General features: G+C 41.3%; 1 non-coding gene across 1 annotated transcript; it reads right to left on the bottom strand.

The window, feature by feature from the left end:
• Positions 1-6,403: 6,403 nt before the first annotated feature.
• LOC148575915 (small nucleolar RNA R71) lies at positions 6,404-6,507 on the bottom strand. The gene has a single exon (XR_015903572.1). It is a non-coding gene; the product is annotated as a small nucleolar RNA R71 (small nucleolar RNA).
• Between the last annotated feature and the right edge of the window lie 2,078 nt (positions 6,508-8,585).

The following is an 8,585-nucleotide window of genomic DNA, read 5'->3' as shown; positions in this document are numbered from 1 at the left end:
GAGGACTGGCGTTGAACGCCAGTTTACGTCATCTATCCTTGTGCAAAGTATGGACTATTATATATCGCTGGAAAGCCCTGGATGTCTACTTTCCAATGCAATTGGAAGCGTGCCATTTCGAGTTCTGTAGCTCCAGAAAATCTAATTTGAGTGCAGGGAGGTCAGAATCTAACAGCATCAGCAGTCCTTTTTCAGCCTGAATCAGATTTTTGCTTAGCTCCTTCAATTTCAGCCAGAAAAATACCTGAAATTACAGAAAAACACACAACTCATAGTAAAGTCCAGAAATATGAATTTTTCCTAAAAACTACTAGAAATAGACTAAAAACTAACTAAAACATACTCAAAACTATATGAAATTATCCCCAAAAAGCGTATAAAATATCCGCTCATCAGCTATCAAAGATGTCATTGGATACTTCTGCAGGTGGATCCATTCACCTAAAGAAAACGCCTGCAGAAGCTCAAGAACTCATTGACATGGTTGCTAATAAACAGTTCATGTACACTTCTGAGAGGAATCCTATGAATAATGGGACGCCTATGAAGAAGGGAGTTCTTGAAATTGATACTCTGAATGCCATATTGGCTCAGAATAAAATATTGACTCAGCAAGTCAATATGATTTCTCAGAGTCTGAATGGAATGCAAGCTGCATCCAACAGTACTCAAGAGGCATCTTCTGAGGAAGAAGCTTATGATCCTGAGAACCCTGCAATAGCAGAGTTAAAATACATGGGTGAACCATATGGAAACACCTACAATCCATCATGGAGAAATCACCCAAATCTCTCATGGAAGGATCAAAAGCCTCAACAAGGCTTTAATAATGGTGGAAGAAACAGGTTTAGCAATAGCAAGCCTTTTCCATCATCCACTCAGCAACAGACAGAGAATTCTGAGCAGAATCCATCTAGCTTAGCAAATTTAGTCTCTGATCTATCTAAGGCCACTGTGAGTTTCATGAATGAAACAAGGTCTTCCATTAGAAATTTGGAAGCACAAGTGGGCCAGCTGAGTAAAAGGATCACTGAAATCCCTCCTAGTACTCTCCCAAGCAATACAGAAGAGAATCCAAAAGGAGAGTGCAAGGCCATTGAATTAATTACCATGGCCGAACCCACAAGAGAGGAGAAGGACGTGAATCCCAAGGAGGAAGACCTCCTGGGACGTCCAGTGATCAATAAGGAGCTTCCTTCTGAGGAACCTAAGAAATCTAAAACTCATCTAGAGACCATAGAGATTCCATTGAACCTCCTTATGCCATTCATGAGCTCTGATGAGTATTCCTCTTCTGAAGAAAATGAGGATGTTACTGAAGAGCAAGCTGCCAAGTTCCTTGGTGCAATCATGAAGCTAAATGCCAAATTATTTGGTATTGAGACTTGGGAAGATGAACTTCCCTTGTTCACCAATAAACTAAGTGATCTGGATCAACTGACATTGCCTCAGAAGAGACAGGATCCTGGAAAGTTCATAATACCTTGTACCATAGGCACCATGATCTTTAAGGCTCTGTGTGACCTTGGTTCAGGGATAAACCTCATGCCCCTCTCTGTAATAGAGAAACTGGGAATCTATGGGGTGGAAGCTGCTAAAATCTCATTAGAGATGGCAGACAATTCAAGAAAACAGGCTTATGGACAAGTAGAGGACGTGTTAGTGAAGGTTGAAGGCCTTTACATCCCTACTGATTTCATAGTCTTGGATACTGGAAAGGAAGAGGATGAATCCATCATCCTAGGAAGACCTTTCCTAGCCACAGCAAGAGCTGTGATTGATGTGGACAGAGGAGAATTGATCCTTCAAATAAATGAGGACAACCTTGTGTTTACAACTCAAGGATCTCTCTCTGCATCCATGGAGAGGAAGCAGAAAAAGCTTCTCTCGAAGCAGAGTCAACCAAAGCCCCCACAGTCAAACTCTAAGTTTGGTGTTGGAAGGCCACAACCAAACTCTAAGTTTGGTATTGGGAGGTCTCAACAAAGCTCTGGACATCTGTGAGGCTCCATGAGAGCCCACTGTCAAGCTATTGACATTAAAGAAGCGCTTGTTGGGAGGCAACCCAATGTTTATTTATCTAATTTTGTTTTTTTTTTCATGTTTTCTTAGGTTCATGATCATGTGGAGTCACAAAATAAACGAAAAATTTAGAAACAGAATCAAAAACAGCGGAAGAAAAATCACACCCTGGAGGAAGCACCAGTCTGGCGTTCAACGCCAGAACAGAGCATGGTTCTGGCGCTGAACGCCCAAAATGGGCAGTATCTGGGCGCTGAACGCCCAAAATGGGCAGCATCTGGGCGCTGAATGCCAGAATTGCACCCTGGAGAAGAGCTGGCGCTGAACGCCCAGAACAAGCATGGTTCTGGCGTTCAACGCAAGAAATGGGCAACAAATGGGCGTTGAACGCCCAAAATGGGCACCAACCTGGCGCTGAACGCCCAGAGTTGTGTGCAAGGGCATTTTACATGCCTAATTTGGTGCAAGGTTGTAATTCCTTGAACACCTCAGGATCTGTGGACCCCACAGGATCATCTCTGGATCTGTGGACCCCACAGGATCATCTCAGGATCTGTGAATCTTACAGAATCTCCACCCACCTCACCCTCTCTCTCTCCATTCATAGTCATCCCTTCTGTTTTCCATTCACCACTCACATCCATACATCCCTATATCTCCTCCATATCTTCTTCTTCCTCATCTATTCTTTCTTCTCTTGCTCGAGGGCGAGCAATATTCTAAGTTTGGTGTGGTAAAAGCATAAGCTTTTTGTTTTTCCATTACCATTAATGGCACCTAAGGCCAGAGAAACCTCAAGAAAGAGGAAAGGGAAGACAAATGCTTCCACCTCTGAGCCATGGGAGATGGAAAGATTCATCTCATAAGCCCATCACTAAGAAAAGGATGGAGCAAACAAGAGAGCACATTCATGAATCTCAACAGGCACATGAAGAAGCTCATCATCAAGAAATCCCTGAGATACATCAAGGGATGCACTTGCCTCCACAGAATTTTTGGGAGCAAATCAACACCTCCCTAGGAGAATTAAGTTCCAACATGGGACAATTAAGGGTGGAACATCAAGAACACTCCATCATCCTTCATGAAATTAGAGAAGATCAAAAAGCAATGAGGGAGGAGCAACAAAGACAAGGAAGAGACATAGAAGAGCTCAAGGACATTATTGGTTCCTCAAGAAAGAAACGCACCCATCACTAAGGTGGACTCATTCCTTGTTCTTACTTTCTTTGTTTTTCGTTTTCTATGTTAAGTGCTTATCTATGTTTGTGTCTTCATTACATGATCATTAGTATTTAGTAACATTGTCTTAAAGTTATGAATGTCCCATGAATCCATCATCTCTCTTAAATGAAAAATGTTTTAATTCAAAAGAACAAGAAGTACATGAGTTTCGAATTTATCCTTGAACTTAGTTTAATTATATTGATGTGGTGATAATGCTTCTTGTTTTCTGAATGAATGCTTGAACAGTGCATATGTCTTTTGAAGTTGTTGTTTAAGAATGTTAAATATGTTGGCTCTTGAAAGAATGATGACAAGGAGACATGTTATTTGATAATCTGAAAAATCATAAAAATGATTCTTGAAGCAAGAAAAAGCAGTAAAGAACAAAGCTTGCAGAAAAAAAAATAGAAAGAAAAAGAAAAAGCAAGCAGAAAAAGCCAAAAGCTCTTAAAACCAAGAGGCAAGAGCAAAAAGCCAATAACCCTTAAAACCAAAAGGCAAGGGTAAATAAAAAGGATCCCAAGGCTTTGAGCATTAGTGGATAGGAGGGCCTAAAGGAATAAAATCCTGGCCTAAGCGGCTAAACCAAGCTGTCCCTAACCATGTGCTTGTGGCGTGAAGGTGTCAAGTGAAAACTTGAGACTGAGCGGTTAAAGTCAAGGTCCAAAGCAAAAAAAAGAGAGTGTGCTTAAGAACCCTGGACACCTCTAATTGGGGACTTTAGCAAAGCTGAGTCACAATCTGAAAAGGTTCACCCAATTATGTGTCTGTGGCATTTATGTATCCGGTGGTAATACTGGAAAACAAAGTGCTTAGGGCCACGGCCAAGACTCATAAAGAAGCTGTGTTCAAGAATCATCATACTGAACTAGGAGAATCAATAACACTATTTGAACTCTGAGTTCCTATAGATGCCAATCATTCTGAACCTCAATGGATAAAGTGAGATGCCAAAACTATTCAAGAGGCAAAAAGCTACAAGTTCCGCTCATCTGATTGAAGCTATGTTTCATTGATAGTTTGGAATTTATAGTATATTCTCTTCTTTTTATCCTATTTGATTTTCAGTTGCTTGGGGACAAGCAACAATTTAAGTTTGGTGTTGCGATGAGTAGATAATTTATACGCTTTTTGGCATTATTTTTAGTATGTTTTTAGTAGAATCTAGTTACTTTTAGGGATGTTTTCATTAGTTTTTATGTTAAATTCACATTTCTGGACTTTACTATGAGTTTGTGTGTTTTTCTGTGATTTCAGGTATTTTCTGGCTGAAATTGAGGGACTTGAGCAAAAATCAGATTCAGAGGTTGAAGAAGGACTGCTGATGCTGTTGGATTCTGACCTCCCTGCACTCAAAATAGATTTTCTGGAGCTAAAGAACTCAAAATGGCGCGCTTTCAATTGCATGGGAAAGTAGACATCCAGGGCTTTCCAGCAATATATAATAGTCCATACTTTGCCTGAGTTTAGACGACGCAAACTGGCGTTCAACGCCAGCTCTCTGCCCAATTCTGGCATCCAGCGCCAGAAACAAGTTGCAAAGTGGAGTTCAACGCCCAAACTGGCACAAAAGCTGGCGTTCAACTCCAAGAATGACCTCTCCACGTGTAGACTTCAAGCTCAGCCCAAGCACACACCAAGCGGGCCCCGGAAGTGGATTTATGCATCAATTATTTACTTCTGTAAACCCTAGTAGCTAGTTTATTATAAATAGGACCTTTTACTATTGTATTAGACATCCTGGATTGTATTTTTGATCCTGTGATCAAGTCTTGGTTACTCCGGTTCCCCTCTGGGGCCGAGACCAATGAACTCCATTATCACTTATGTATTTTCAATGGTAGAGTTTCTACACTCCATATATTAAGGTGTGGAGCTCTGCTGTTCCTCAAAGATTAATGCAAAGTACTACTGTTTTTCTATTCAATTCAACTTGTTCCGCTTCTAAGATATTCATTCGTACTTCAACCTGAATGTGATGAACGTGACAATCATCATCATTCCTTATGAACGCGTGCCTGACAACCACTTCCGTTCTACTTTAGATTGAATGAGTATCTCTTAGATCTCTTAATCATAATCTTCGTGGTGTAAGCTAGATTGATGGCGGCATTCATGAGAATCCGGAAAGTCTAAACCTTGTCTGTGGTATTCCGAGTAGGATTCAAGGATTGAATGACTGTGACGAGCTTCAAACTCGCGAGTGCTGGGCGTAGTGACAGACGCAAAAGGAGGGTGAATCCTATTCCAGCATGATCGAGAACCTCAGATGATTAGCCGTGCTGTGACAGAGCATTTGGACCATTTTCACAAGAGGATGGGATGTAGCCATTGACAACGGTAATGCCCTTACATAAAGCCAGCCATGGAAAGGAGTAAGACTGATTGGGTGAAGACAGCAAGAAAGCAGAGATTCAGAGGGACGAAAGCATCTCTATACGCTTATCTGAAATTCTCACCAATGAATTACATAAGTGTTTCTATCCTTATTTTATGTTTACTTATTATTTAATTTCGAAAACTCCATAACCAATTTATATCCGCCTGACTGAGATTTACAAGGTGACCATAGCTTGCTTCATACCAACAATCTCCGTGGGATCGACCCTTACTCACGTAAGGTTTATTACTTGGACGACCCAGTGCACTTGCTGGTTAGTTATGCGAAGTTGTGAAGATATGTTTAGACCATGGTTCTGTGCATCCGTTTTTGGTGCCATCGCCAGGGAATCAATTTCGAACAATAATTCACAACCCGAGTAACAATTTCGCATATCATAATGCAAGGAGAATGCTTGGTGACTTTACTGCACCTAATTCCAATTTACATGGAAGAAGCATCTCCATTCCTGCCATTGGAGCAAACAACTTTGAGCTGAAACCTCAGCTAGTTTCTCTGATGCAGCAGAACTGCAAGTTTCATGGACTTCCATCCGAAGATCCTTTTCAGTTCTTAACTGAATTCTTGCAGATATGTGATACTGTTAAGACTAATGGAGTAGATCCTGAAGTCTACAGGCTCATGTTTTTCCCATTTTCTGTAAGAGATAGAGCTAGAATCTGGTTGGATTCTCAACCTAAGGATAGTCTGAACTCTTGGGATAAGCTGGTCACTGCTTTCTTAGCCAAGTTCTTTCCTCCTCAAAAGCTGAGCAAGCTTAGAGTGGATGTTCAAACCTTCAAACAAAAAGATGGTGAATCCCTCTATGAAGCTTGGAAAAGATACAAGCAGCTGACCAAAAAGTGTCCTTCTGGCATGCTTTCAGAATGGACCATCCTGGATATATTCTATGATGGTTTATCTGAGCTATCAAAGATGTCATTGGATACTTCTGCAGGTGGATCCATTCACCTAAAGAAAACGCCTGCAGAAGCTCAAGAACTCATTGACATGGTTGCTAATAACCAGTTCATGTATACTTCTGAGAGGAATCCTGTGAATAATGGGACACCTATGAAGAAGGGAGTTCTTGAAATTGATACTCTGAATGCCATATTAGCTCAGAACAAAATATTGACTCAGCAAGTCAATATGATTTCTCAGAGTCTGAATGGAATGCAAGCTGCATCTAACAGTACTCAAGAGGCATCTTCTGAAGAAGAAGCTTATGATCCTGAGAACCCTGCAATAGCAGAGGTAAATTACTTAGGTGAACCTTATGGAAATACCTATAATCCATCATGGAGAAATCATCCAAATCTCTCATGGAAGGATCAACAAAAGCCTCAACAAGGCTTTAATAATGGTGGAAGATACAGGTTTAACAATAGTAAACCTTTTCCATCATCCGCTCAGCAACTGACAGAGAACTCTAAACAAAATACTTCTAATCTAGCAAACTTAGTCTCTGATCTATCTAAGGCCACTGTGAGTTTCATGAATGAAACAAGATCCTCCATTAGAAATTTGGAAGCACAATTGGGCCAGCTGAGTAAAAGAATCACTGAAATCCCTCCTAGTACTCTCCCAAGTAATACAGAAGAAAATCCAAAAGGAGAGTGCAAGGTCATTGAATTGATCACCATGGCCGAACCTGTAAAGGAAGGAGAGGACGTGAATCCCAGTAAGGAAGACCTCCTGGGACGTCCAGTGATCAATAAGGAGTTTCCCTCTGAGGAACCAAAAGAATCTGAGGCTCAACTAGAGACCATAGAGATTCCATTAAACCTCCTCATGCCATTCATGAGCTCTGATGAGTATTCCTCTTCTGAAGAGAATGAGGATGTCACTGAGGAGCAAGTCACCAAGTACCTTGGTGCAATCATGAAGCTGAATGCCAAATTATTTGGCATTGAAACTTGGGAAGATGAACCTCCCTTGTTCACCAATGAACTAAGTGATCTGGATCAACTGAGATTGCCTCAGAAGAAACAGGATCCTGGAAAGTTCATAATACCTTGTACCATAGGCACCATGATCTTTAAGGCTCTATGTGACCTTGGGTCAGGGATAAACCTCATGCCCCTCTCTGTAATAGAGAAACTGGGAATCTTTGGGGTGCAAGCCACTAAAATCTCATTAGAGATGGCAGACAATTCAAGAAAACAGGCTTATGGACAAGTAGAGGACGTGTTAGTAAAGGTTGAAGGCCTTTACATCCCTGCTGATTTCATAGTCCTAGATACTGGGAAGGATGAGGATGAATTCATCATCCTTGGAAGACCCTTCCTAGCCACAGCAAGAGCTGTGATTGATGTGGACAGAGGAGAATTGATCCTTCAAATAAATGAGGACAACCTTGTGTTTACAACTCAAGGATCTTTCTCTGCATCCATGGAGAGGAAGCATAAAGAGCTTCTCTCAAAGCAGAGTCAAACAAAACCTCTACAGTCAAACTCTAAGTTTGGTGTTGGGAGGCCACAACCAAACTCTAAGTTTGGTGTCAAACCCCCATATCCAAACTCTAAGTTTGGTGTTAGGAGGTCTCAACAAAGCTCTGCACATCTGTGAGGCTCCATGAGAGCCCACTGTCAAGCTATTGACATTAAAGAAGCGCTTGTTGGGAGGCAACCCAATGTTTATTTATCTAATTTTCATTGTTTTTCATGTTTTATTAGGTTCATGATCATGTGGAGTCACAAAATAAATATAAAATATGAAAACGGAATCAAAAACAGCAGAAGAAAAATCACACCCTGGAGGAAGACCTTACTGGCGTTTAAACGCCAGTAAGAAGCATGTTTTGGGCGTTCAACGCCAGAACAGAGCATGGTTCTGGCGCTGAACGCCAGAAATGGGCAGCATCTGGGCGTTTAAACGCCAGAAATGCACCCTGGAGAAGAGCTGGCGCTAAACGCCTAGAACAAGCATGGTTCTGGCGTTCAACACCAGAAAT

This window comes from Arachis ipaensis, chromosome B1 (assembly GCF_059453495.1).
Source record: "Arachis ipaensis isolate K30076 ecotype BB chromosome B1, ASM5945349v1, whole genome shotgun sequence".
Lineage (NCBI taxonomy): Eukaryota > Viridiplantae > Streptophyta > Magnoliopsida > Fabales > Fabaceae > Arachis > Arachis ipaensis.
This window is presented reverse-complemented; position numbering and strand designations above follow the sequence as displayed.